General features: G+C 47.5%; 1 protein-coding gene and 1 long non-coding RNA gene across 2 annotated transcripts in view; one reads left to right on the forward strand and one right to left on the reverse strand.

The window, feature by feature from the left end:
- LOC140681397 (uncharacterized) lies at nt 1-27,492 on the reverse strand. The gene is made up of 2 exons (XR_012052571.1): nt 26,276-27,492; nt 1-260 (listed from the first exon to the last, which is right to left on the reverse strand). It is a non-coding gene; the product is annotated as an uncharacterized lncRNA (long non-coding RNA).
- The window catches only part of LOC100231469 (class I histocompatibility antigen, F10 alpha chain), a 43,867-nt gene that overhangs the window by 10,201 nt on the left and 6,117 nt on the right, over nt 1-27,549 (forward strand). The window lies entirely within an intron of this gene.

A 27,549-nucleotide genomic window follows, 5' to 3' on the forward strand; every position in this document is an offset into this window, starting at 1 on the left:
TCGGGTGGAAAAATTTTTTAATGTTTGTAATATGTGGCCAGTGCGGGGGCAGAAAGCTCCAGTCAGCCCCTCTGTCAGGGATGTTGTCGCTCGTTTGGAGGGAGGCGCGGAGCCGGCCGGCGCGAGACGGAGCGGGGATGCGGCCGCACCCGGAGCGGAAGTGTGCTCGCGAGCGGCGGATGTTAACAGTTCGGCGGTTCCGCGAAATGCGGCAGACCAGGAAGTGGCCCTCCCGGGTCCCTTGGGAGGCGGGGAGACACCTGAGGAGGCAGGCGGAGTTGGTGACGAAACAGGGCTGAGTCAGGAGGAGGAACTCAGGGGCGGAGATCAAGGCAGAGACCAGGGCGGAGACGGGAGCGAGGCGGCGCCGGCCCCTCCCCCCCCCGCTGCGGCAGCGGCGGTGGCTGCCACCGGTGCGTGCAAACGCAGAGGAGCGGGTCGCCGATACCCGCCGGCGGCGGCGGCCGCGGCCAGCAGCCTGGCGCGGCTTGGAGGGGCTGGACACCCCAATGCTAGCGGAATGGCAGAAGTAGCCACCCAAACAACACCAGAGCAGAGCCCCGAAAATGCCAGTTCCCATCCCACCACGGTAGCGCTGCGCTGCCCCCTCCCACCGAGTTCAGATTCTGATGACTCAGAACCAGACCTTCCTGTTGTCAATTGCAGCAGGGACATGCGATCACAGAACAAGATACAAAGACCAAATATGTTACAGAAAGAAATAGCCCGCCTTGCCACCCTCTCAAATCGTCAGGCTCCACCAGTGGAACCTTCCACTGGCCAGCAATTGGCATCGCCAGCAGTTTTAAAAAATCCCTTGCAGTCCCGATGGGCGTCAGTTGTGAAGGATGCTCTTTTAGACGGTGACTGGAAAGCTGCCAGCTCCCTGGCTTGTCCTGTTATAGTGTCTAATGGGAATGCCATCTGGGAGCCCCATGACTGGAAAATCCTACAATCAGCTAAGCAGACAGTCACCGCTTATGGGATCAGATCAGAAGCAGCCAGGAACATCATTCAGTATATATTCACAGCAGATGTGCTTTGTCCTGGTGATTCATCTAACATTGCATCCCTGCTCCTGACACCTTCTCAATTCCTCATGTTTGAAAGGGAATGGAGGCGGTTGGCAATTGAAGAGGCCAACAAACACACAGATGTGGGAGACCCCTTTTTTGGAGTCCAGCCAGATATGCTGACTGGGCGAGGACCATATGCAACCAATCAGGTGCAACTTACCTTTCCTATTGAAATACATCAATTGTCACAGCAATTGGCCCATCAAGCTTTGCTTTTGGTACCAGACAAGAAAAAGTCAGCATCCTATGCCACCATAAAGCAAGGGGCCACTGAACCATTTGGACAATTTATTGATAGGCTGTCAGCTGCTTTAAAGGATGCACCTGACGTGCCACCAGACATTCAGGAACATTTATTCCGATCTCTTGCTTTTGAGAATGCTAACCCACCCACCAGAACCATCCTAGCCACCCTTCCTCAGGGCTTTCCAGTCGATGAGATGCTTGTCAGAGCCACACGCGCAGAACAGAGCAACCAAGCTGCAGCATTCACCGCAACCATCCAGGACGCAATTCAACAACAAGGACACATCATTGCAGCTGCTTTATCAAGCAACAACACAAGGGGACAAAAGACGTAATGAAAAAGTATAGCAATATTGAGTGTTTTCCATGATACCAAGAAGGATGGACATTATGCAAATCAAAGTTATTTCAAATACAATGTGGATGAAAATTACTGTAAAAAAAAAAAAAAAAAAAAAAAAAAGATAGACATGGTAATAATGATTTAATTGCTAAAAATGTCTTTGAAAACAAAGATTTGAGAAAAGTCAGTCAGATGGAATGTTGGCATTGAGTTTTTATAGATAATAAGATAAATAATAATTGTCAAGTTTTTATAGGTAATGATAAGTAGTGATTGTTACTAATGTTATATGAATGCTTTGACAAGATTGTTTTAAACTATTTTAAACATTTCTTGTTAATAGGTTGATCATATAATGTAAGTTGTCTGATTTTTGTGATAAGAATTATTATTAAGATGTTAAGATATTGAGGTGTTGTTTTAATATTTACAGTCAGTTTTCATATGTTTTATTGGTTTTTTTTTTTTTAGGTGCTTGATTGTAAGCTGCATTTTTCAGGATCCTGTGTGTTTGATTTTTTTTAACTACTCATGTGTTTTCTTTATTCAATCTTCTATGCAGCTGCAGTTCATCTTCTTTTAAAAATTTATAGTCCAAGTTCTGGTTCAAGATTTCAGACTTCAAATTTTCAAATTTTTGAAGAAAAGGCTTGTTGTATTTAGAGAATTTTTGTTTTAAAAAGAAATTTTAGACAGGTTCAATTATTTGATGTTTTGATAAATTTTTAATAATAAGGTTTTTTACTTATAACTGTTATTTTTAAGACTTTTGTTTTAAACATATCCTCCAATTAGAGTTCGAGCTCTGGCCAGGCTCTGGCTCTACGTGGATGGTGTGATTAATCCAGGTGTTTTCTGCATCAAAAAAGTATTCAAGTCCTTTCGGCTTGACAATTTGACCATACAGGACAGCTGAGCCTCAAAGGGAGTTTGGAGAAGCATGATCCGGACATGTTTTACCCAAATCTCTGTTGTTTTAAGGTTTTTCAGCTGCTGCAGACTCTGGGATGACAATTTGATAGTGTAGCACTTGGTAACTGTGATTTTATATGTAATATTGATTGTGTATTATTTGATTGATTTTTATTTGTTGTTAGTTTCTTTACTATGTGCATTGTTTTGTTCTTAATGTTTTTTCATGTTTATAACAAAGATGTTGATATTTCCATTTCTTCATGCAAGTTTTAGGGAACAAAATTGAGAGAGGACCCTCCAGTCCCTGTGGGGGTGTTGGGTTTGTTTGTGTTTTAACAGGTGCAGAATCTAGATGGATTTCAGTGAAGAATGTGGAACTTATCAATTGCAAGAGAGCACTGATCTCTCCACAAGTGGATCAGAGGATGCACAGCAAAAGTGGATTGTGCAAAGGTTTGTGTTTCACCCACAGAAGATCGTGGGCTTTGAGTTTTTTTTATAAGTGTGTTTTTAATGATGTTATAGAATTTTTTTTTTTGCTAAGTTTTAATAAGTTTTAGGAATGCCTGTGATTTTTCTGTTCATCTTGCCATTGTCTTTCAATGGCAAAAGAAAAAGAGGGAAGTCCCAACGTGGATCAACAGAAATTCTACTTGAGTGAGTGTTTTTACCCGTCCAACCAAGACGTCTGGGCAGGACAGATGCTCTTGCTGCATTGATACGAAAAGGCAGAAACAGAATTTTAAAAATAGATGAAAAAGATATCAACCCGCAGTGATAACAACATGAACAACAACAGTTTGCCTGGAACATCCCTGATGAATCCAGTTCTGATGAAAATTAATTTTGTAGAGTAAAGAGAAATAAGTTGAAATATTATAAGTGTGAAGTTAGATTTATCAGAAGTTAGTTTATTAGAAGTTATAGTTTATGTTTAGAATTAAGATTGTTTTCTTACCTCTTTTTTTTAATCTTTATAGTTATTTAAATTGTTATACCGTGTTTTTTACAGTGTGTGCAAAAATTTAGTTCATTGCGCCTTCACTCCAGCCTGAGTAGCTCAAAAGAAAAAGAGGGAATTGTTGCAGCATTTTTGAGAGAAAGAGGGCATGAGTTGTGAAAGTTGAGCTACTCCAGGCTAGGCCTCAGATTGGGGCCTGGTGGGGCCTTCAGGCCTCTGAGGCAGTTAGAAATTCAGAGCTTGTGGCGCAGATAGAAAATAGTCTTAAGGTATTGTGGGGACCACCGGGTGTGAACTAGTATAGGTTTTATGGTGTACAGTGTAGGCCGTTTTAAGGAAAAGGTAAACAATGTTAGCCTACCAATCAGAGTGTCTTTGTTTCTGTAAACTATGTAGAAGCTTATATAAACTACCGCCTGATTTTGAATAAAGGGAGAACGTTGCATTAATCATATTGATTGGATGTGCGTTTGTCTTGTCCAGTTTCCCGTTTTCCTGAGGTTCCCTGGCTTTAATCAGAAGCCAATTTTATTGAGTGTACCAGGTGTTTATATACAGTTTTACCTGTATGGTACTTATATAGGGCTCTATTTTTGGTAACAATTTCCCATTGGTTACACATTCTTTATGACATCACGTCACCTGGTGTGAGAACCCCGGGATTGATTCAGGGGTCTCGTGTGGTGGTAAAGTCTCTCCTCCAACCTTTACTTCCAAAGAAAAACTCCGCAGCCTCTTATTGTTCAGTCTCAAGGCAGTTTATTGCTAGTTATCTAAAAGATTGTCTTCCCCCACTGCGGCTGCCTTGCTCAGCTGCCCAGGCAGAAACACACACACTCCTGACACCCTCACTGTCCAGTGTCTCCGTCGTCTCTCTCCCCACCCAGGGCTGCTGCTATCTTTTATATGATATATTACGTGTTATATGTTTACAGATTTTCCCCAATACCTACTATCTATGTTACAAGGTGCTTTTCTACTCTAAACCAATCCATAAGTGCCAGCATCACCAAGAACATGGAAGCAAGGAAGAAGAAGGAGGAAGAACAGGATCAGGCCCACTTTCCTCCATCTTAGAACTCCTGACCCCCCTGTACAAAGTAAAACCCCCTGTACAGGTGTTAAAACCCCCCTGTACAACACTAAAAAATTTTCCCCTCTAATTTGTAACTACTTCTACTATACCATCTAACTCTCTGTGACCGCTTGTTCCACCTTCAAAGTTGGTAACTCATTCCATGGCTCAAACTCAAAATCACAGCTGTTTTCAGCTGGCTGCCAGGGTCTAAAATGCTTCTGACCAAGGCCTGGAACCTCTAAAAATGTCTGAGGGACATTTTGAGTTCCGACATCTCCCCTCTCTGTTTGAACCAGAAACACCTGCTTTACCATGTTCAAGGCCTTTCGAATACACACGAAAATGCATGGTAGAACAAGCAGAAGAACTGCAAACCCTATAAGAATGTAAAATGCTATTTTCAAAAGGTCTTTCCACAATGGTGAGAGATCAAAAAAGCCAAACAAATCATCCCACCAGGATCCTGTAACTTTGTTCAATTTGCTAATACTATTTTGTATTTGTTTTATATTTTCATGAATAGATTTCGAATGATCAGACAAGTTCATGCAGCACATCCCCTCAAATTCCTCACATCCGTGCCCATGTGTCAGCAGCAAATAATCAATTGCTGCCCTGTTTTGAAGGACTGCTTGCCTTGCACTGCTGATGTCTGTTAACATGTCACTCAGTGCAGACGAAACGGCACGACTGTGTTTGCTCAACCAACATGCTATATGATCCAATTGTGTCAAGGCCACCCCTGATGCTGCTTGGGGTGAGAAAATTGCTACTGCAATTCTCTGAGCCTTGTTCCAGGTAGAAACATCATCATCACAATTTGGACTATATTGTTCAAGGGATCTTTTTTCCCTGTGTGTCTGCTTTTGTAAAGTTTTCAGATCAGGTGTTAGCAATGAGAGTTCCCCAATGCTGCATGGACCGCCCTTGATTTTTGCAGGGATAGCAGGCCAAATTCTGTCCCCGCAAATGAAAAACATTCCCTTCAGTAAAGTGGCTGGATGTTGAAGGGATGGTTTGCTTGTCATTTTGGTGTAATTGCAGCAGGATGACGCATTTTTATAAAAAAGCTGATTTGGAGTGACATCTATTGTATGATTATCTGTCTTTGCCACTCCCGATGAATCAAATTTGATGCACCATTTCATTTTTGTTGACCCGAAAATGTCCAATTCCGGAGATTCCAAGTGAGCCACAGGAAGGTACTGTGTCCAAACATGCCATCCCTCCACAGGATCTGAAAAAGTTTTCAGAATCTTTGGAGGGATGCCTTTTGGAATTGGCCATTCCTTCACTGGCACACCTATCAAGCATGTTGAAAATGGTTTCCCTGGCTTTGAATGAGTCAGACAAATGCTGTCTAGACCCGCTGCCTTTGCCAAAGTTTCCCACACATTTTCCTTTGGTTGTTTCATGGGAAAGTCTGTCCCATTGCCCAAGGCAATAGGCAAGAGAATGAAGCACATGAACACTATCTGCCTGAATCTCATGTCCATGCCCCCACCCTCTGTGAGAGACCCTGCAATGCAGCAACACCCAAACAACACTTGATTTCCCAGGAAAAGAAAACCCCCCAAGTCTCTGGGTGATCAATCGTTGTCCAACGTGACGTCTGCAGCATCGTCCTCTGCCTTCGTCTGCGTGCTTGCTTCTCTGCTTCTCGGGTCCACGTCCACTTGCGTCTGCACCCGATAAGGTTTCACGTGCCTCGCCGACACCCACTTCAGTCCTCGCTCTGTGGAAACACAAGCGAAACCCTTGCCCCAAGTTATTAATGTAAATGGACCTTCAATTTGTCCCAACTGATCAAAACTAAAGGATTTTCCCTTAGCTTTGCTTGTGTGCTGTTTGTGAAGGGCCTAACAATTGGTGGAGTGGGTTCTGAAAAAGAACCATTTAAAAAATTCAATACATACAGAGCTTTGTTCAACCGCATGTGCGGTGTTGCGCCTGCTTCCCCCCTTTTCTGTTTATCCAAGAGGGATTTCAGGGTGTGATGTGTTCTTTCAATGATTGCTTGACCTGAGGGAGAATAAGGAATACCAAAAATGTGTTTGACTCCCCATTTTTTCAGAAATTTGTCAAGCACCTTGCCTGTGGAAGTTGGACCGTTATCTGTTTTTATTTCTTGTGGCACCCCGAGTGATGCAAATGCTTGTAGAAAATGTCTGCAGGCACGTTCTGCGGTCTTCCCTGTATGTAATGATGCAAAAATCGCTCCTGAAAATGTGTCAACTGAAACATGGATATTTTTGAGCCTCCCAAAAGATGGGTATTTTGTCACATCAGCTTGCCACAGCTGAAGACTCTGCAATCCCCTTGGATTGACAGCTCTGTGGATGCAGGAGGCTGCACAAGCTGACAATCTGGGCAAGCACTGATGATTTCCCTTGCCTGACTTTTAGAAAGGCGGAAGGACTCCATCAGCACCTGTGCATTTTGATGGAAAAATGCATGGCTCAATTTTGCCTGCTCAAAAATATCTGGCAATGTCTGTGATATGGTCATTGTGAGTCTATCTGCGTGAGCATTCCCTTCTGCTAAGAACCCTGGGAGTGAGGAGTGTGCCCTGATGTGTGCAACAAAATATTTGTGGTCTCTGTTTTCTAGAATTGTCCTCATGCATGACAAGTATGAATATAAAATTTCATTGTCAGTGTGTTTCAAAAATGATCCTTCTAATCGTTTGACCACATTTGCAACATATGCTGAATCTGTGATCAGATCGAGAGGTTCCTGAAACAATTGAAAACCCCTGACCAGTGCTGCCAATTCCACAATTTGTGGTGAACCCTGTACTATTTTAATATCTGATTCCCATTCCCCTGTTTTTGGATTTTGCCATGTGACCACTGATTTGTGAGTTTTCCCTGAACCATCAGTGAATACTGTCATCCCTTGCACTGGTTCCTGGCTTATTTTTGGTTTTTCCCTGAAGCTCACTTTTGCATTCAACATCCTGTGTGCCGGGAAATGAACTGTACAAACTCCTGGATACCCTAACAAAGCAATTGCGAAATCCTGTGATTTCTGCATCGCCCACTCAAAATATACTTTCTTTAAAGGTACATGAATGACTGAGAAATCTCTGCCTGACATTACCAGCAATCTGGTCCTCGCCTTAATAATAATTTGTGCTATCATTTCTAAATGTTATAAATGAAAATTTGTCCAGCCAAATTTATATGAAAAATAAATTATTTATTTTGCAATCAAATTTTATCTAGCCAGCCACAAGGAAAGAACAGAGCCGAGCCCGGGATCGGCCCTGGGTGTGCAACAAGGAGTCAGCCTCATCAGAGGTTTTCCTCCATGCCCACACACCTCCATCCTGGCACAAGCGGTTTTTATAGGGAAAATTCCGCCTGAGGCCAAGATTTCAGCAATCAGTCTTTTCTTCTATTCAGAGTCCATATGTTAATAAGATTTTCCTTTTTGGTGATGAGGGAGAACAAATCACTGTCTGGAGTTTGTTGAATCCTTTGATGAAATTTACTGGAACGCTGTATTCACATGTATCTGCCTCAGGATTTCCATGATATCCATCTCGGGTCGTTCACGCTAACGATCAGCACCTGGGGTTTCTGTATCTCCCCAGACATGGCCCATCTCCTGGCGAGCTGTACCTTCTTACTTATAAATCAGTTTCCAATCTACACCCGGTCTCACCTGCGCCTGTGAGGGGGGGGGAATCCTAATACAAACATGTATACTCTAACAAATATTCAATATCACATATATCATATTAGAAATGGCGCAAATTATATCTACTACACATAACATAAATCTGTAAGAATTGTTTTTGAGGGCCTGTAAGCTAAAAAAACCCACTCTATCAACAAAAGAGGGTCCATTTGTGGCAAATCCCACTGAAAAATCAACCCATATAACTGTGCTGTTTCCCCCAACACTGCTAAATGAAAGGGCAATGATTCCACAAAGCAATGTGCTTGTCTCTGTTGAATCATGTCTGTGATCTTCTCAAGATCTTTTCTTGCTTCAGGCGTCAGAGTTCTGGGAGATTTAATGTTGTTGTCCCCTCTCAAAAGATCGAGCAATGACGAGATGTCATCATTGGTGATTCCCAGGACTGTTCTCATCCAGTTGATCTCCCCCAAAAGCTGCTGTAAATCCTGCAGATTGGTGACCTTTGTGTTGATTTCCAGCTTCTGTGGCCTTATTGTTTGCTTTGAGATTTTCCACCCCAGATATTTCCAAGGTGCAATTTCTTGTATTTTTGGTGCACTGATTTCCAGTCCTGCCTTTTGCACCTGTGCCATCACACAGTCACGAACCTTCTGCACCTCCTGTTTTGTTGGTGCTGCAATGAGCAAATCGTCCATATAATGAATAATTTTTGGTTTTGGATGTTTCTCATGCTGGATGCAAAGCTTGGGCCACGTACCACTGACAAATAGTTTGAGAATTTTTGAGACCTTGCGGAAGAACTGTCCAATGGTACCTTTGCAGAGGTTCTTCTCTGTTGATGCTTGGGACAGAAAATGCAAAGCGTGGAGCATCATCTGGATGAAGTGGAATGCTGAAAAAACAGTCCTTGAGATCAATGATCACAAGCGACCAGTCTCTCGGGATCATTGAGAGAGATGGGAGTCCAAGCTGAAGTGGTCCCATGTCCTCGATGACCTCGTTGATTTTCCTGAGATCATGAAGCAGTCTCCAAGATCCTGAAGTTTTCTTGCGAATGACGAACACTGGGGAATTCCATGGGCTGTCTGAGGGTTTGATGTGTCCCTTCTGCAGCTGTTCCTGGACCAGCTTTTTCAAGGCACTCAATTTCTTTCACTCAAGGGGCCACTGATCCACCCAAACAGGATCATTTGTTTTCCAGGTCAACTTCAGAGTGGCGAGCGCCACAGTGACCCCTGTTAAAAATCCAATTCTAATTTCAGTCCCCATTGTGCCAAAAGGTCCCTTCTTCACACTGTGATGGGCTTCTGCACGATGAAAGGACAGATGATTGCTGTTTTCCCTCCCAGGCCTCTGACAACGATTGCATTTTCACTCTGCATGCATAGGGAACTTCCCCCTATGCCTATGAGAGAGCCCAAAGGTGCAACCAAGTCCCAATCCAGGGGCCAAAAAATGTATGAAATAACTGTAACATCTGGTCCTGTGTCGAGCCTACCCGTGATAGCAATTGTCTTTTCGTTACAAGTCAACTGACAGGTAATGATGGGTCGATCTCGGCTCAAATGTTTCACCCAAGATGCATGCACTTCTGCTTGATCACCAGAAAAAGAGTCCCGTTTGTTGAACACTGGCATGACTTGCCTTTCTGGACGAGATGGCAAAGCCACTGCTCGAGCAATCGGTGTATTTTGTGGAATTGTCAGAGGTGGTCGCAAGGCTTTTGCCGTGACCATCAGCTCCTCTTTATGGTTTGCTGAAATCAAAGATGGATAAACAACAAGTCCAGAATGCTGCTTCTGTCCCTGGCCATTATTAAAAAATCCTGCCTTTTCCAAGAAGTTCCTGTGACACCCGTGGGTATCACTGCATGACTATTGTCCAGAAAACACGTCAATTTGGAGGTTGCCAGAATGCGTTGGAATCCAGGTGGTACCAAGTCTGGGTTTCTGGGGATTTTGGAGATTGCTCTGCCGAAGGGTTCTGTTTGTTGTTCCCTGAGGATTGCTCCTGCTGATTCTGTGTCACTGCCAGGATTTGTGTCGGAGCGCGCTGGCGTTTACTCGCGCTCTTTTTCCTGTTTTCCGGAACTGGAAGAGGTTTTCCATCCACGTCTGTCTGTGAGTGACACTCACTTGCGAGATGTCTCCCTCTCCTGCATCGAGGACAGAGGTCTAGTGGCTTGTTGGGCTTTGCAAGTTGTGGGCAGTTCCTTTTAATATGTCTTTGTGCCCCACACCCAAAGCACTGTCTCTCTGCACCGGTGTTGCTCTTTGCATAATTTGCAAGAACTTCCTTAACACGCTTTTCAATTCGATCCCCCAAGTGTTCCTCCATGATGGAAGCAACATGTTGTGTTGTCCCCACCTTGCTGCACGCCTCGATCATGTCTGCCAAGGTGGCCTGGTGTGGCATCATGCTGATGATTCGCCTGCATTCCGGGTTGGCATTGGAGAATGCGAGGCTTTTGATCAGATGTGGTTTCGCCCCCTCCTCGGTCACCTGCCACTCCACTGCCTGGGAAAGATGATCCACGAACAAAGAAAATGGCTCTGAAGAACCCTGCTTGATCTCGGTGTAGATGTTGTCCTGGACCCCCGCCGGAGCAATCTGAAGAATTGCCCTCCGTGCCGCCTCTTTGATGTTGCTGAGCACGTGCCGTGGGAGTCTCACCGCCTGTTGAGTTGGATCATCCTCAGGAGGATCACCGGCAAGCTGCACCATGGTGAGGTTCACGTTTTGTTGCCTTCAGGGGAGGCAACGGTGACCTGGTTGCAAGGTGACAGCACGGCAGCCCGGCCTCGTCCGGGCTACTCAGGCTAATGACAACACGCTAACACCAATGTGGTGGACGGTCGAAAGCATTTATTATCTTATCTCAGGGGTTTAAATAGTCTTGGGGGACTTTGCTACGTCAGAGGGGGTTTGGTAAGGTCTCTGGGTTAGTCGGGAGTGGAAAACTACTGGGTTAAGTGTGGTTACATGCTCTGGGGGTGATAGATAACGTGAAGCAGGGAGAAAGGGGGAAGGGTCTTTCTTTCCGTCACATCCCGAGATCTTCCGCTCGCCTGTCCCTATCTACCACATCTCCCCCCTCCTTATCATATATAAAATGAGGTAGTCGTAGATAAAGGCACTGGAGTGAGGTACAAACTTGTAACTTGGTAAGGAAAGGGTGGTTTGGTAAACCTGAGTAACTTTCACAAGGCGAATCTCGAAGGCTTTTGCAACTGACTGTGTTCGCAGTTCTTGGTCTACAACATTTGTTGCTGGCCTACGAACAGAATGTTTGCCCGTTCTAGACGGGCCTGAACAAATGAGGCTAGTTTGTTCAGCAGGCATGGTCCTATGGTAACAGCTAAAAGCAGTATTACTATAAGCTAAAAGGACCTACCAGGGCGAAAATTAAAGTGGTGAGCCAAGGTGATCGATTGAACCAGGATTCAAAACAGCTCTGTTGGGTTTCCCTGTCTCTCTTTCTCTGAGCCAGTCTGTCTCGGAGTTCTGCCATGGAGTCTTTAACAACTCCCGTATGATCTGCATAAAAGCAGCATTCCTCTTTCAAGGCTGCACACAGTCCTCCTTGTTGCATGAACAAGAGGTCCAGTCCTCGCCTATTTTGTAAAACTATTTCTGAAAGCGAAGAGACTGATTTCTCTAGATAGGAGATGGATTTCTCGATCCTCTGCAGGTCTTCGTCAATGGTCATATGCAGCTGGGAGAGTCCGTGCTTTTGGGTTGCGATGGCTGAGACACCCGTGGCTGTGCCAGCTGCTCCCAGGCCGAGCAGCATTGCGATAGTTATACCTGTGATTATTTCTCTTTTGTGGAGTCTGTCAGGTTCCTCGAGAAGATGGTATATCTCTTCGTCTGAGTGGTACAGGACCCTGGGGACAATCAGAACTTGGACACAGAAGTCAATAGAGTCATTAAATTTGGCAAGGAACACACAAAGACTCACTCTGGATCGCTGGCAAACTCACATCCCAGATGCGGGTGGGACCACCCACTTATTGGTTTTTCTGTTGGGTTTGACAACTTTAGTGCAGAAGTTGCCTTTCTGCTTTGCTAAGGTTGCATTGCCGAAACATCTGCCCTGTCCTGTGATTTGACTCAGGGTGATTCCTCTGCGGGGAGTGTCCCATCTGCACTGGTGGGGGGTGCTGGCTGTGGAGAAAAGCCAGGGAATCTCAGAAAAACGGAAAGCTGGACAAGACAAATGCAGGTCTGAACCAATGTGGTTAATCAAACGTTCTCCGTTTATTCAAGATAAGGTGGTAGTTTATATAAGCTTCTACATAGTTTACAAAACCAAAGACACTCTGATTGGTAGGCTAACATTGTTTACCTTTTCCTTAAAATGACCTACACCTTACACTATAACACCTATACTAATTCACACCCAGACAGCCCAGTGGTCCCCGTCACACCTTAAGACTATTTCTATCTGCGCCACAAGCTCTGAATTTCTAACTGCGTCAGATGCTTGAAGGCCCACAAGGCCCAAATCTGAGGCCTAGACTGGAATAGCTCAAATCTCATAACTCATGTCCTCTTTTCTCTCAAAAATGCTGCAACAATTCCCTCTTTTTCTTTTTGAGCTACTCAGGCTGGAGTGAAGGCGCGATGAACTAATTTTTGCACACACTGTAAAAAACATGGTATAACAATTAAAATAAATATAAAGATTAAAAAAAGTACAATACCAAAATGAATTAAGTCTTTGACCCAGCCAGAAAAACCTAAAGAATTGAGCCAGTTATCAAATGGAGTGTCCATTACGGTAAGTTTTTTCATGTTGTCCTTCAATTGCGTTAACTGTTTATAAATTGATTGAGAATGGTCAGACAAATTCATGCAGCACATGCCTTCAAATTCTTCGCACCCATGTCCTTGAGCTAAAAGAAGGAAATCAATTGCAGCTCTGTTTTGTAGAACCGCATGATGGGTATCGTCTACATCTGCAGCAAGCTCACTTATCAATTTAGATGTGATATTAATTTGTTTTCCTGTCCAGCAGGCTAGAGTTCTCAATTGTGTGAGCACTTTCAATGAGGTGACTCCTGGGGCGAAAAGTGAGGCTACTACTACAGAGGCACGCCCCCACAATGACACTATATCTTTACAATTAGGGTCCATTTGGAGAACACTGCGTTTGGCTCGTTGAGTCTTCTGAGGCAATTCGAGAACCTGATGTATGGTGGGAGCAAAAAGCGTCAACCTACCGATATAACATGGGCCTCCCCTAGCATTTTGAGGGACTGCTGACCAGGCTCGGTCCCCACAAATGAGGAAGGTTCCTGGGGGCAGTTTTCCTGCACCACCTCTTGGCGGCGTCACAGATTGAGTCGAATTGCTACAATATTCTGAATAGTTGTAATACAATGGTGATCTGGGAGACAACCAAGTGTCATCATCTGTCAATTTTCCATTTTCTTGAGTTGGTTTGGTAGCATAAGATCCAAATATCAAACAGTAATTTCCTGGGACAGAACCCAAAAAACCAAATTCTTGAAGACTGTCATCAGTAAATTTAAGGTTTTGCACAAATGCAACAGCTTGCGCTCCCAGAGTGCTATTTAGATTTATTTGAGCTCAGGTCCAAGTTTTGAACTCTGCCATGGGACCCAACAAGACTCCAATTTAACAAGTACGAAAAGGGGTTAGACGGTGTGGCTAACAACAGGCAGAATTAATCTTGCCTAGTTTGTTTGGCCCAAGTGATCCACATATTTTCTCTCTTGTCAATGTCAAGGATTCCCGATACTTCAACAACCAAAACACTGCTTAATAAAAACATTGAGGCCCACCACATTCTTCTCAGGCTTTTGAATGCCCTGTTTAACATGAAAGAAACAAACTTAATTCTAAACATAAACTATAACTTCTAATGAACTAACTTCTGATAAATCTAACTTCACACTTCTGATATTTCAACTTATTTCTCTGTACTCTACAAACTTAATTTTCATCAGAACCGGATTCATCATGGGATGTTCCAGGCAAACTGTTGTCATTGACGTTGTTATCACCGCGGGTTGGTATCTTTTTCATCTATTTTTAAAATTCTGTTTCTGCCTTTTCATATCAATGCAGCAAAAGCATCTGTCCTGCCCAGACGTCTTGGTTGGATGGGTAAAAACACTCACTCAAGCAGGATTGCTGTTGATCCACGTTGGGACTCCCTCTTTTTCTTTTGCCATTGAAAGACAATGGCAAGATGAACAGAAAAATCACAGGCATTACTAAAACTTATTAAAACTTAGCAAGAAATTCTATACCATCATTAAAAACACACTTATAAAAAAAAAAAACCTCAAAGCCCACGATCTTCTGTGGGTGAAACACAAATCTTTGCACAATCCATTTTTTCTGTGCATCTTCTGATCCACTTGTGGAGAGATCAGTGCTCTCTTGCAATTGATAAGTTCCACATTCTTCACTGAAATCCATCCAGAATCTGCACCTGTTAAAACACAAACAAACCCAACACCCCCACAGGGACTGGAGGGTCCTCTCTCAATTCTGTTCCCTAAAACTTGCATGAAGAAATGGAAATATCAACATCTTTGTTATAAACATGAAAAAACATTAAAAACAAAACAATGCATATAGTAAAGAAACTAACAACAAATAAAAATCAATCAGATAATACACAATCAATATTACATATAAAATCAGTTACCAAGTGCTACACCACTAAATTGTCATCCCAGAGTCTGCAGCAGCAGACAAGCCTTAAAACAAGAGAGATTTGGATAAAACATGTCCGGATCATGTCTCTCCAAACTCCCTTTGAGGCTCAGCTGCCCTATATGGTCAAATTGTCAAGCCAAAAGGACTTGAATACTTTTTGATGCAGAAAACACCTGGGTCAATCACACCATCCACGTAGAGGCAGAGCCTGGCCAGAGCTCAAACTAATTAGAGGATATGTTTAAAACAAAAGTCTTAGAAATAACAGTTATAAGTAGAAAACCTTATTATTAAAAATTCATCAAACCATCAAATAATTGAACCTGTCCAAAATTTCCTTCAAGACAAAAATTCTCTAAATACAACAAACCTTTTCTCCAGAAATCTGAAAATTTGAAGTCTGAAATCTTAAACCAAAACTTGGACTATAAATTTGTAAAAAAAGATGAACTGCAGCTGCATAAAAGATTGGATAAAGAAAACACATGAGTAGTTAAAAAATCAAACACACAGGATCCTGAAAAACACATCTTGCAATCAATCACCTAGAAAGACAATAAAACATATGAAAACTGACTGTAAATATTAAACCAACACCTCAATACCTTAACATCGTAATAATAATTCTTATCACAAAAATCAGACAACTTACATTATATGATCAACTTATCAACAAGAAAGGTTTAAAATAGTTTAAGACAATTTTTTCAAAGCATTCATGTAACATTAGTAACAATCACTACTTATCATTACCTACAAAAACTTGACAATCATCATTTATATTATTATCTACAAAAACTCAAAATCAGAAATTGTGAACTCAATACTACATTCCATCTGACTGACTTTTCTCAAATCTTTGTTTTCAGAGACATTTTTTGGCAATTAAATCATTATTAACATTTCTATCTTTTTACAGTGATTTTCATCCACATTGTATTTGAAATAACTTTGATTTGCATAATGTCCATCCTTCTTGGTATCATGGAAAACACTCAGTATTGCTATATTTTTTCATTACGTCTCTTGTCTCCTTGTGTTGTTGCTTGATAAAGCAGCTGCAATGATGTGTCCTTGTTGTTGAATTGCATCCTGGATTGCAGCAGTGAATGCTGCAGCTTGGTTGCTCTGTTCTGCGCGTGTGGCTCTGACAAGCATCTCATCAACTGGACAGCTTTGAGGAAGGGTGGCTAGGATGGTTCTTGTGTGTGGGTTAGCATTCTCAAAAGCAAGGGATCGGAATAAATGTTCCTGAACGTCTGGTGGCACGTCAGGTGCGTCCTTCAAAGCAGCTGACAGCCTATCAATAAATTGTCCAAATGGTTCAGTGGCTCCTTGCTTTATGGTGGCATAGGATGCTGACTTTTTCTTGTCTGGTACCAAAAGCAAAGCTTGATGGGCCAATTGCTGTGACAATTGATGCATTTCAACAGGAAAGGTAAGTTGTACCTGATTGGTTGCATATGGTCCCTGCCCAGTCAGCATATCTGGCTGGACTCCATAAAGAGGGTCCCCTACATTCGTGTGTTTGTTGGCCTCTTCAATTGCCAACCGCCTCCATTCCCTTTCAAACATGAGAAACTGGGAAGGTGTCAGGAGCAGGGATGCAATGTTAGATGAATCACCAGGACAAAGCACATCTGCTGTAAATATATACTGAATGATGTTCCTGGCTGCTTCTGATCTGATTCCATAAGTGGTGACTGTCTGCTTAGCTGATTGTAGGATTTTCCAGTCATGGGGCTCCCAGATGGCATTCCCATTAGACACTATAACAGGACAAGCCAGGGAGCTGACCGCCTTCTAGTCACCGTCTAAAAGAGCATCCTTCACAACTGACGCCCATCGTGACTGCAATGGATTTTTTAAAACTGCTGGCGATGCCAATTGCTGGCCAGTGGAAGGTTCCCCTGGTTGAGCCTGATGATTTGAAAGGGTGGCAAGGTGGGCTATTTTTTTCTGTAACATATTTGGTCTTTGTATCTTGTTCTGTGATCGCTTGTCCCTGCTACAGTTGACAACAGGAAGGTCTGGCTCTGAGTTGTCAGAATCTGAACTCGGTGGGAGTGGGCAGTGCCGCGCTACCGTGGTGGAGTGGGAACTGGCATTTTCAGGGCTCTGCTCTGGTGTTGTTTGGGTGGCTGCTTCTGCCATTCCACTAGCATTCGGGTGCCCAGCCTCCCCAAGCCGTGCTGGGTTGTTCGCCGCCACCGCTGCCGCCGCCGCCGCTGGGTACCGGCGAGCTGCGCCTCTGCGCCTGCACGCACTAGTGGCAGCCGCCGCCGCGGCCGCTGCGGGGGGGCGAGGGGCCGGCGCCGCCTTGCTCCCGTCTCCGCCCTGGTCTTTGCCTTGATCTCCGCCCCTGAGTTCCTCCTCCTGACTCAGCCCTGTTTCGTCACCAACACCACCTGCCTCCTCAGGTGTCTCCCCGCCTCCCGAGGGACCCGACGGGGCCCCTTCTGGGTTTTCCTCACTCCGCGGGACCGCCGAGCTGTTAACATCCGCTGCTTGCGAGCACACTTCCGCCCTGGCCATGCGTCCGGTCTGTCCCGTGTTGGCCGGCCCCACTCCTCCTGGCTCTGCGCTTCCCTCCAAACGAGCTACAAAATCCCTGACAGAGAGACTGACTGGAGCTTTCTGCCCTCGCACTGGCCGCATATTGCAAACATTAAAGAATTTTTCAACCCGAGATGGCTTCTGAACTTCTGTCTGTTCTGATGTGGGTTGCTCAAATGCCTGAACCGCGGCTTCCGCTGCTTTTTTCTCCGCAGGCATGTATTGCAGGGTATGTAAAACTTTTTTCCAAATGCCTCCAAGCTCCAGCAGTGTTTTCTTGTCTTTTCCGCCCTCTATCACTGCATCCCAAAGCAGCTGCCCCAACTCTTGCCATTCGATTTCACTAAAAATCAGCGAAGGCTTTTGCAGCTTGCCTTTGCTTCTTGCCCACAGGACCAACTGCTCTAAATCGGCTTCTTTAATTTTTTCAGCTCTCTTTGAGAGAATATGAAAGAGAAGCCACACGGAAGCCTGCAGATCCCCATCCATGGTGAACTCTCACCCTCTCTCTCTCTCCGCGGCTTACCTCCAACCTCCGCGGGTTGCTTTTCCTCGCTTTTCTTCGGCAAGGCGGCAATCCCGCTCCAGCTTCCCAGCCCCGGCCACGTCCACACCCGCCGTTCGGGTCCTTTGTGAATGCCGAGGTCTTCCCACTGCTCCAACGGACTCTCGCAAACAAACAACAATGCGAAGAGTCTTTTTCCTCCCGTTGGGAAACGGCCCAATTCGGAATTTGGAGACTTCTGCTCCGTTCCACCTGATCCCCGTTCACAAAAAGTGAATTTGGGATCCCGGCCCTGTCACCATGAGGCGATTTGGACCTGATTTTTCGTCGCGCGACTCAAACTCGGCTCCCCGTTTCTCTAAAAGTAATTTGGGAGTCTTTTTCGGATCCTCCTGAGTCCCTGGCCTGGGCGCCACTAAAAGCCAGGGAATCTCAGGAAAACGGAAAGCTGGACAAGACAAACGCAGGTCTGAACCAATGTGGTTCATCAAGCGTTCTCCCTTTATTCAAGATAAGGTGGTAGTTTATATAAGCTTCTACATAGTTTACAAAACCAAAGACACTCTGATTGGTAGGCTAACATTGTTTACCTTTTCCTTAAAACGGCCTACACCTTACACTATGAAACCTATACTAATTCACACCCAGACAACCCAGTGGTCCCCATCACACCTTAAGGCTATTTCTATCTGTGCCACAAGCTCTGAATTTCTATCTGCGTCAGAGGCTTGAAGGCCCACAAGGCCCAAATCTGAGGCCTAGACTGGAGTAGCTCAAATCTCATAACTCATGTCCTCTTTCTCTCAAAAATGCTGCAACAGAGGAGTTTAGGGCAGGACTAACATATCTCAAACCTATCAGGGAAAAAAGAGGAGTGGAGTAACACAAAGTAACCAATAGGGTGTTGAGCCTCACTAAATAGACAGGGAAGGCTCTGGAAACGGAAGGAGGCCGGGAGGAGTGACAGGGAATGTTCTAGGGAAAGGGGCAGGGGAAGGGAAGATTGACATCTTGGTGAGGAGGGGGTTAGGGAAGAGCTAGAGAAGATTGACAACTGGGGAGAGGAGGAGATTGGGGGGGGGGTATGAACAGGCACTAAATAAATATCAAATTAAATAAAAAACACGCCACCACAGGCCTGGGCCTGCTGAATTGGGTTGAAGGCCTCATTCAAGGGCTAGGTTGAGGTTTTTACACAAAACCATGTCTGTCATTTTGTCTGCAAGGGCCCTGCAGAGATTGACAGACACTGCTTTTGTATTTAAAAACAAAAATGTGGTGGCCTGTTGCCTTCATGGGAGGCAACGTGCGACCTGGTTTCAAGGCCACAGCACAGCAGCCCGGCCTCGTCCGGGCTACGCGGACTAACGACACACGCTAACACCAATGTGGTGGACGGTCGAAAGCATTTATTACCTTATCTCAGGGGTTTAAATAGTCTTGAGGGAGTTTGCTACGTCAGAGGGGGGTTGTAGGGTCCCTAAGGTTAGTCGAGAGTGGAAAACTACTGGGTTAGGTGTGGTTACATGTTCTGGGGGTAATAGTTAACGTGAAACAGGGAAAAAGGGGGAAGGGTCTTTCTTTCCGTCACATCCCGAGATCTTCCGATCGCCTGTCCCTATCTACCACATCTCCCCTCCCCTTATCATATATAAAATGAGGTAGTCGTAGATATAGGCACTGGAGTGAGGTACAAACTTGTAACTTGGTAAGGAAAGGGTGGTTTGGTAAACCTGAGTAATTTTCGCAAGGCGAGTCTCGAAGGCTTTTGCGACTGACTGTGTTCGCAGTTGTTGGTTTACAGCATTTGTTGCTGGCCTATGAACAGAATATTCGCCCGCTCTAGACGGGCCTGAACAAACGAGACTACTTTGTTCAGCAGCCATGGTCCAATGGTAACAGCTAAAAGCAGTATTGCCAGTGGACCTACCAGGGCGGAAATTAAAGTGGTGAGCCAATGTGATTGATTGAACCAGGATTCAAAACAGCTCTGTTGGGTTTCCCTGTCTCTCTTTCTCTGAGCCAGTCTATCTCGGAGTTCTGCCATGGAGACTTTAACGACTCCCGTATGATCTGCATAAAAGCAGCATTCCTCTTTCAAGGCTGCACACAGTCCTCCTTGTTGCATGAACAAGAGGTCCAGTCCTCGCCTATTTTGTAAAACTATTTCTGAAAGCGAAGAGACTGATTTCTCTAGATAGGAGATGGATTTCTCGATCCTCTGCAGGTCTTCGTCAATGGTCATTATCAGCTGAGAGAGTCCGTGCTTTTGGGTTGCGATGGCTGAGACGCCTGTGGCTGTGCCAGCTGCTCCCAGGCCGAGCAGCATTGCGATAGTTATACCTGTGATTATTTCTCTTTTGTGGAGTCTGTCAGGTTCCTCGAGAAGGTGGTATATCTCTTCGTCTGAGTGGTACAGGACCCTAGGAACAATCAGAACTTGGACACAGAAGTCGATAGAGTCATTAAATTTGGCAAGGAACACACAAGGACTCACTCTGGATCACTGGCAAACCCACATCCCAGATGCGGATGGGACCACCCACTTATTGGTTTTTCTGTTGGGCTTGACAACTTTAGTGCAGAAGTTGCCTTTCTGCTTTGCTAAAGCTGCATTGCCAAAACATCTGCCCTGTCCTGGGATTTGACTCAGGGTGATTCCTCTGCGGGGAGTGTCCCATCTGCACTGGTGGGGGGCACTGGCTGTGGAGTAACTGAAGGGGGTATCTAAAGCAATGCCTTCATAGAAATGGGGTTTAACATCATAGCAAAGCCAACAGGAGTTAGTCAGGTTCGGTTTGGTTTCGTTTAGGGTTAGGAAGGTAGCTTCTAGCATACGAAAGATTTGGTTTGGGTCTGACTCAGCCGTGCGGCCTATCCGGAGGGTATCCGCAAGGCCGGTCGGGGTGTCAGTGACTTTTGGGGGCAAGGTTTTGGGGTGGGTTGTGTTTTTCCTTCTCAGCACATTCTTGATAATTTTGTTGGGTCCCACTGGTCGAGGTGCTGGTGGCTGGAGCCTGATAATTCGCACATTCACCCACCTCCTCGGTCCTCTGAGGACCACTGTCCATGTTCTACCCGTGGCCCAGCTAGGGTGATCTGGTTGTAGAACGGTCATGTTATAACTTACGCATGCCCGTTGTCTAGGCTGTGCATTGTGGTCTCCACAGCCAAAGGGTGCCCAGGTGAACTGTAAGAATTTGTCGGGCTCCTGCGGTTGCCACCTGTCTCCCCATAGTCTGGCATCTGTAACAATGGTTTCGCAGCCCCAATATCCGCAATGTCCCCACCCCGGGTAGTCACAGTACCTTTTCCCTGGGTTGGACGCTGGGCACCAGTAGGATTATGTACATGAGTATGATATGTGGGTTTGTGGGCCGTAGTTTTGGTTGTCCTGGAAACAGGTCGGCTATGTTGAACACGAAGGATGGGGTGTTCGCTGTGGTGACCTCTTTGAACACCTTGTCACTTGAAAGATGTTGCATGACCCACCTAAATGGCTGATGAGGGTAGTGGCCTGGGTCGGCTTGCCCCCCGGCCACAAGCCCCAACAGCAAAATTGCACAAAGACATGTGCATGTCTGGGTCTCACCGGTGTGGGACTCTCGGGTTTTGTCTGGCAGCTTGGTGGTCTGTCATCTCCCTCTGGAGCAGGGGTGTATGCATCACGGGGACAGTCCACGAGCATGTCCTGCTAATAGAAACTCACAGCTTTCCATTAATTTCGTTCTGAAGGTCAGGTTGATTGGCAGTAGTGGGTGTACGGCAGTGGCCCTTGCTATAAATTTGTAATCTTGATTCCTAACATAGCAAGGATGTCCCTTCCTATCAGGGGTGAAGAGTTTTGCAAAATGTAGGGGTGGATTGCTACTGTTTGTTCTGGTCCCTTTTTTGTATGAAGCGTTATATCTACCAATTGGGTGCTTTTCCAAGCTTGGGACGGCCCTCCCACTCCGTTCACTGGGGGGAACTCTTTGCATTGCCAGTGTCGGGGCCACAGTGCTTGGGGAAAGATCGAGCAGTCTGCTCCTGTGTCTGCCCAAATCTGAAGCCCTATTACGTGGGGGTCCTGACTGCCATAGAGGCGGCATGTCCCCCACACCCTCGGGGGCTTCTTCCCTATTTTCATGGCCAGGGCCACCCAGGGGTCCCGTTCTGGGGAACCCCCTGCTGACCCTGTGGCACAGGCGCTGCTTGTGGTGGTAGTGGGTACAAAGGTACCGCGGGCTGTGTTGCGAAACTGCAATTGTGTCGCTGGCGGGGGTATGAGATACAAGGGCTCCCCGCCCCACTGGGGGTTGGCATAGATGGGCCGCCTTGTATTCGCAGCGGGAGGAGGCTGCGTGCGGCCTGCACGCCCCCTCCCTTTCCCATTTCCCTGGGGCCGGGACCTGCATTCCTTAATGAGATGCCCTTTTCTCCTGCAGCCCCAACAGGATGTTTCTCCCCAGCTGGTAAACTGGGCTGGTTCGTATTGTAGTTTTTTTTTGGTGCGGCTTAAAGCTTTACTCGGTTTTGTCTTAAATCGCGTTGGCTCCGTTTTCTCCGTCTCAGAGTTCCAGCCGGCTCCCGTCAGCTCTTCCGAGCCGGCGGAGCTGCTGCCGGGCTCCGAGTCGGAAGTCGAATGCCGGCGCATTTCCGGGGCTCGGTGCCTTTTTGTCCGGCTCCGAGCTCGCTCCTCCCCGCGGGGGTGGCACCACTCCCGCCCCCCCGGCTTGCCCTGCCTCCTGCAGGGGGAGGTTTCTCCCTTATATGGTAGCGCCGCCCAGCGCGGCCGCTGATTGGCTCCGCGTTCTCTGCCGCTCTCCTCCTCTTTCTCCCGCACACGCGCGTCCCTGAAATCGCGCGGCTCCCGGGTTTTCGGGCCGAGACCACCCGCGCCCCGCCCCTCTCCTTGGCGGCCAGCGCCATTTTCAAAGGGGTAAGCTGGCGGCGTGGGTAGGGTCTCTTCCCGAGCCGCGGTTTCTGCGTCTCTGGCTTCCCTCGACAGCCCCTGCCAAAAGCATTCCGCGCGCTGCTGCACCTCCGGCAACGGGTCGCTGACCGGCGGTGGCGGGATGGACGGGGAAGCCGCGGTTTTCCGGGGGGTTTCCGCGGCGGGGGTTGGGCTCTGATCTGAGGAGGGGGTGATGCGCAGGGCCCCCCCGGATCTCTGTTCCCGGGCGGATCGTCCTCAGGGGCCGTCTGCGTTCCCGGTCCCACCCCGAGCCCGGGTCTAACTAATAAACACGTACGCGCTGCACTCCGCGTCTCCTGCTCTTCTATTGCCTTTCTCTACTTTGCCCCACGCCTTAAGGCTTCTGCCACTGCCTGAGGATTTTGTGTCCTCGGCCAGCGTGGCTGTGCATTTTTCCCATATTCCCGGATGCATAGCATCCACTGGGCGTTCAATCGCCCCAAGCTCAAGCAGCCTTGCTATAGCAAGATAAAAGTCCTTGAGCTTACACTCGATACCCCACTGCTTATAAATCGCACTTACGACCCTGGCGATGCTGTCCATGACGCTCGCGGGTCCTGGGACGTCTCCCTCCGCCAAGATATGGTTTGACCGCTCCATCTGCTGCCCCCATCCAGGTGAACTCCCGCTACCCGAGCAAATTTCTCTTCTTCCGGGTTTTGGCACCAGATATGTTGCCTTCATGGGAGGCAACGTGCGACCTGGTTTCAAGGCGACAGCACGGCAGCCCGGCCTGTCCGGGCCACTCGGGCTAACGACACACGCTAACACCAATGTGGTGGACGGTCGAAAGCATTTATTATCTTATCTTATGGGTTTAAATAGTCTTGGGGGTCTTTGCTACGTCAGAGGGGGTTGGTAGGGTCTCTAGGTTAGTTGGGAGTGGAAAACTACTGGGTTAGGTGTGGTTACATGCTCTGGGGGTAATAGATAACGTGAAGCAGGGAGAAAGGGGGAAGGGTCTTTCTTTCCGTCACATCCCGAGATCTTCCGATCGCCTGTCCCTATCTACCACAGTGGCCTACATATGGCCTATAGACATCAAAGTTTAAATAACTATAAATTTATAACAGAAATATGTGATCAGTTACATAATAACCTTACTTACATAATTCAGCTGGTAAGAGCAGGCCCAGGCCCTGGGGACTCAGGCTGCTGTTGGCTGGCTGGCAGGACGGAACTGGCTCAGCCAGTGAGGACCAGCCCCATGAGCTCCTAAGGTATATAAGGAAGCAAGACTGGAATAAAGAGAACTGTTGCTGCATTAACTCAGTGTGTCTTGGCACTGGTCTGTCTCCAAAACTGTGACAGATTCCCTCTGCCCTCACCCCAAGCTCTGCCTGCTTCCACAGATGGAATCTGCACAGCTGAAGGCAGAGCCCATGGTGAGGATCCCTGACTCTGCAACAGAAATGGCTGAAGCTGCAAAGGGAAACAGCAAATGGAGAATGTTGTGAAAACTTCACTAAAATAAGTGGGGAGGAATTATCCCTCTGCCCACTCCAACATGTGCTGTCACTGTCTACGTTATACAGGGTGTATTAGAGGACTGTGGCTTTTGCTACCACAAGTTCAGCAAAATCAGTTGAAATACAAGTAGTTGATGTTTACATTAGAGAAAATTGATGCCATCCTGGCTCCTGAGGGAGTGCCAAAAAGGGGAAAACCACAAACGGCTACCAGAATAAATCCTACAACACCATGGACCAGCCCCTGGGAACCCTATGGAACTCATATCAGGAGCCACAGAACCCATTTATCATTTCAATGGCATCATTAGATAACAAGCTGTCCTCCAAATAAGAACCAACCAGACAGCTCCAGCCCCTGACCTTCCTGCTGACCAATCCACTGAAATGAGGAACACTTTTCACCAGGGGATGGGATCAGATTATCTGTTAGCAGGAAAATGAAGAGCTTGTGGAAAATTAAATGACTCAAACTGCTGTCGGCAGTGGTGAAAAAGGTAACAAAGGAAACAAAAAAGCAGCTCATGTTCTGGCCAAACTGGAAAGGATGGGAATTGGACACAGTTTCGTGGTGCCCTGGCAGACCATGGGTTAAACGAATGCTGCTTCTCCTCTTCTGTGCTGCAGCAACTCTCATCTTTTTAGCAAGCGCCTACACCTTGGCAGTGCAGCTCATCCAGCAGCTGAGCCAGGGGATGCAGGTGGCAGCCAGGCCTCCTGATCCACAAGGGGCTACAAAAGGACAGGGAATGAGGGCACCGAGAATAATCCCAAAACCAAAGAGGACCCAGTAAGAAAAAACAGAGTCAATGATTGAATCTGTCTGGAGACAGGGCGAGGGACTTGTAGCTAAAGAAAGCAATGGGAGAAACCATCAGTTCCAATAAATGTTACCAACTGATACGGACTGCTGCTCAAAGTCCCGCTAAATTCCTGAACTTCGAGGAGAAGAACAAAGACTTAACAGAGCCATGAATATCGGCTGGTATACAAAAGGAGGGTGCATATTAACGAGGACAGGCAGCAGGCGCATCGGGAAGTCTGAACCTTCCAAGGACCTCAGCCCGTGGGCAAAGGCAGAGGGAGATGCGGCCGGGAAAATGAGGATAAAAAGGAGGCTGCGGACTACAACCATGGCAGAGAGCGCACGGCAAATGCCCCATGGCCTCTCCCCCTGCTCGGCAATAAAGTCACTTTTACAGGACTCCTCACTCTCCTCCGGCCACAGAAACCTCCGGCGACGGGAATTTCCCCGCACGCTCCCGGCCGCGGGGCAGCCCCCTCGGTCCTACCCACAGCTCCCGGGCCAAGCCAGCGCTGGGGCCGCCCCCGAGCCTGTTCCCATGGGAGGGACCCCAGGCTGGAGCGGGACAAGGATTCCTGCCCCTGACGGGGAGGCTGTGCCATGAGCTGACTGTGACCCCCATCCCCTGTGCCTCTGGGTGGGAGAAGGGCGGGAATGCAGGATAAAACCCGGGAAAGAGGGAGAAGTGGGGGGAGGATATTTTCGTAGGAATTATTTTACTTCTCATTCTCTTTCCCTGGTATGTTTGATAATAAATTCAATTAATTTCCCTAAGTCAAGTGTGTTGTGCCTCTCACCAGTGATTGAACTGTCCCCACCCATATCCAGACCCTCGAGCCTTCCCTTAAGTGTTTTGTTCCCTGCCCAGGGTGAGGAGGAAAGTGACCGAGAGGCTTTGGCCTCTCTCAGGCATCCCCTGCTCCGGCCTGGGCTCCTGCTGGGGCTGCAGGTGAGTCCCTGCTCCATCCCGGACTCACCCGAGCCCGCAGTGCCCTCAGGTCCCGGTCGCGCGGCTCCCACCTGCGCTGGGGCCGCCTCCGAGCTCCGCCGACGCCGCCTCACCGCTGGTTCCCGGTCACTCCCAGTATGGTCCAAATCACTCCCAGTAGGATCCCAGTTGCCCCCAACACGGTCCCGGTGCTCCCAGTCATCCCCGGTATGGTTCCTTTCAGTCCTTCTCAGGAAGAGTTCAGTGTGGCCCCTGAGTTCAGTCACTTCCAGTATGAACCCAGTTGCATCTTACACGATTCCATTTGACCCCACTGTGGTCCCAGCTGCTCCCAGTATAAGTCCAGTCACCTCCAGTACGATCCCAGTAACTCCCAGACACTCCCAGTACAATGCCAGTCACTCCAAGTGTTACCCCGTCAGTTCCAGTATGATCCCAGTGTGACCCCAGCATGGACCAGCTGCTCCCAGTGTGATCCCAGTTGCCCCCTGCTTTATTCCAGTTTCTCCTATTCACCCCTACTACAGATCCAATCACTTCCAGTATGATTCCAGTCAATCCCAGGATGATCCAAACCACTCCCAGTCTCTCCCAGTATATCAACTGTCCCCTGCATGTTCCCAGTTGCTCCTGGTGACCTTCAGTGTGGTCCCAGTATATCCCAGTATGATCCCTGGTGCCCCAGTTCTGCTCCCAGTGGGTTTTTTTCCCAGTCTGTCCCAGTCCATCCCAGCCTGTCCCAGTCCTTTCCCAGCAGCCACTGCCATTTCCCAGATTCTGCTCCCCCTCACCCATTCCCGGGCACTGGGACCCCCCTGCACCCCCTTATCCTGCACCAACACCCACCTGCACCCCCTTTCCCGGGTATCCTCCTCTCCCAGCCCCTGGATCCCCCGTTTCCGTGACCCCGGGGACCCCCGGGCCCCCATTCCCGGCCAGCCCGGGGCACCTCACCCCCATGCCTCCCTTTGCTGGGAAACCGGCCTGGGCACGGGGCTCTGCAGCCGCTCTGGGATTTATGATCCCCCAAAGGAAAGGGAGAGAACAGCAGAGAGAGAGAAGGAGGTTGGGAATCAGGGATCGAGGTCCCAGCGCCCAGTCCCGCTCCGCCGGGGGTCAGACCCGCACCCGCAGGAAAAACGGGATCCGCTGCTCCCGGTGCCTGCCCGGCTCTGGGCCGAACCCAGCGGGGTCCGGGCAGAGCTGGAGCGCAGGGCCCGGGAGTCCAGCACAGCCCGGCCCGGGGGTCCCGCAGGGCGCGGCCGGGGAGGGTCCCAGATGGATCCCCGAGGGATCCAGAGGGGTGCCAGGAGGGGATCCCGGTCCGTTCCCCGCAATTCCCCCT

This window comes from Taeniopygia guttata, chromosome 35 (genome assembly GCF_048771995.1).
Source record: "Taeniopygia guttata chromosome 35, bTaeGut7.mat, whole genome shotgun sequence".
Classification (NCBI taxonomy): Eukaryota; Metazoa; Chordata; class Aves; order Passeriformes; family Estrildidae; genus Taeniopygia; species Taeniopygia guttata.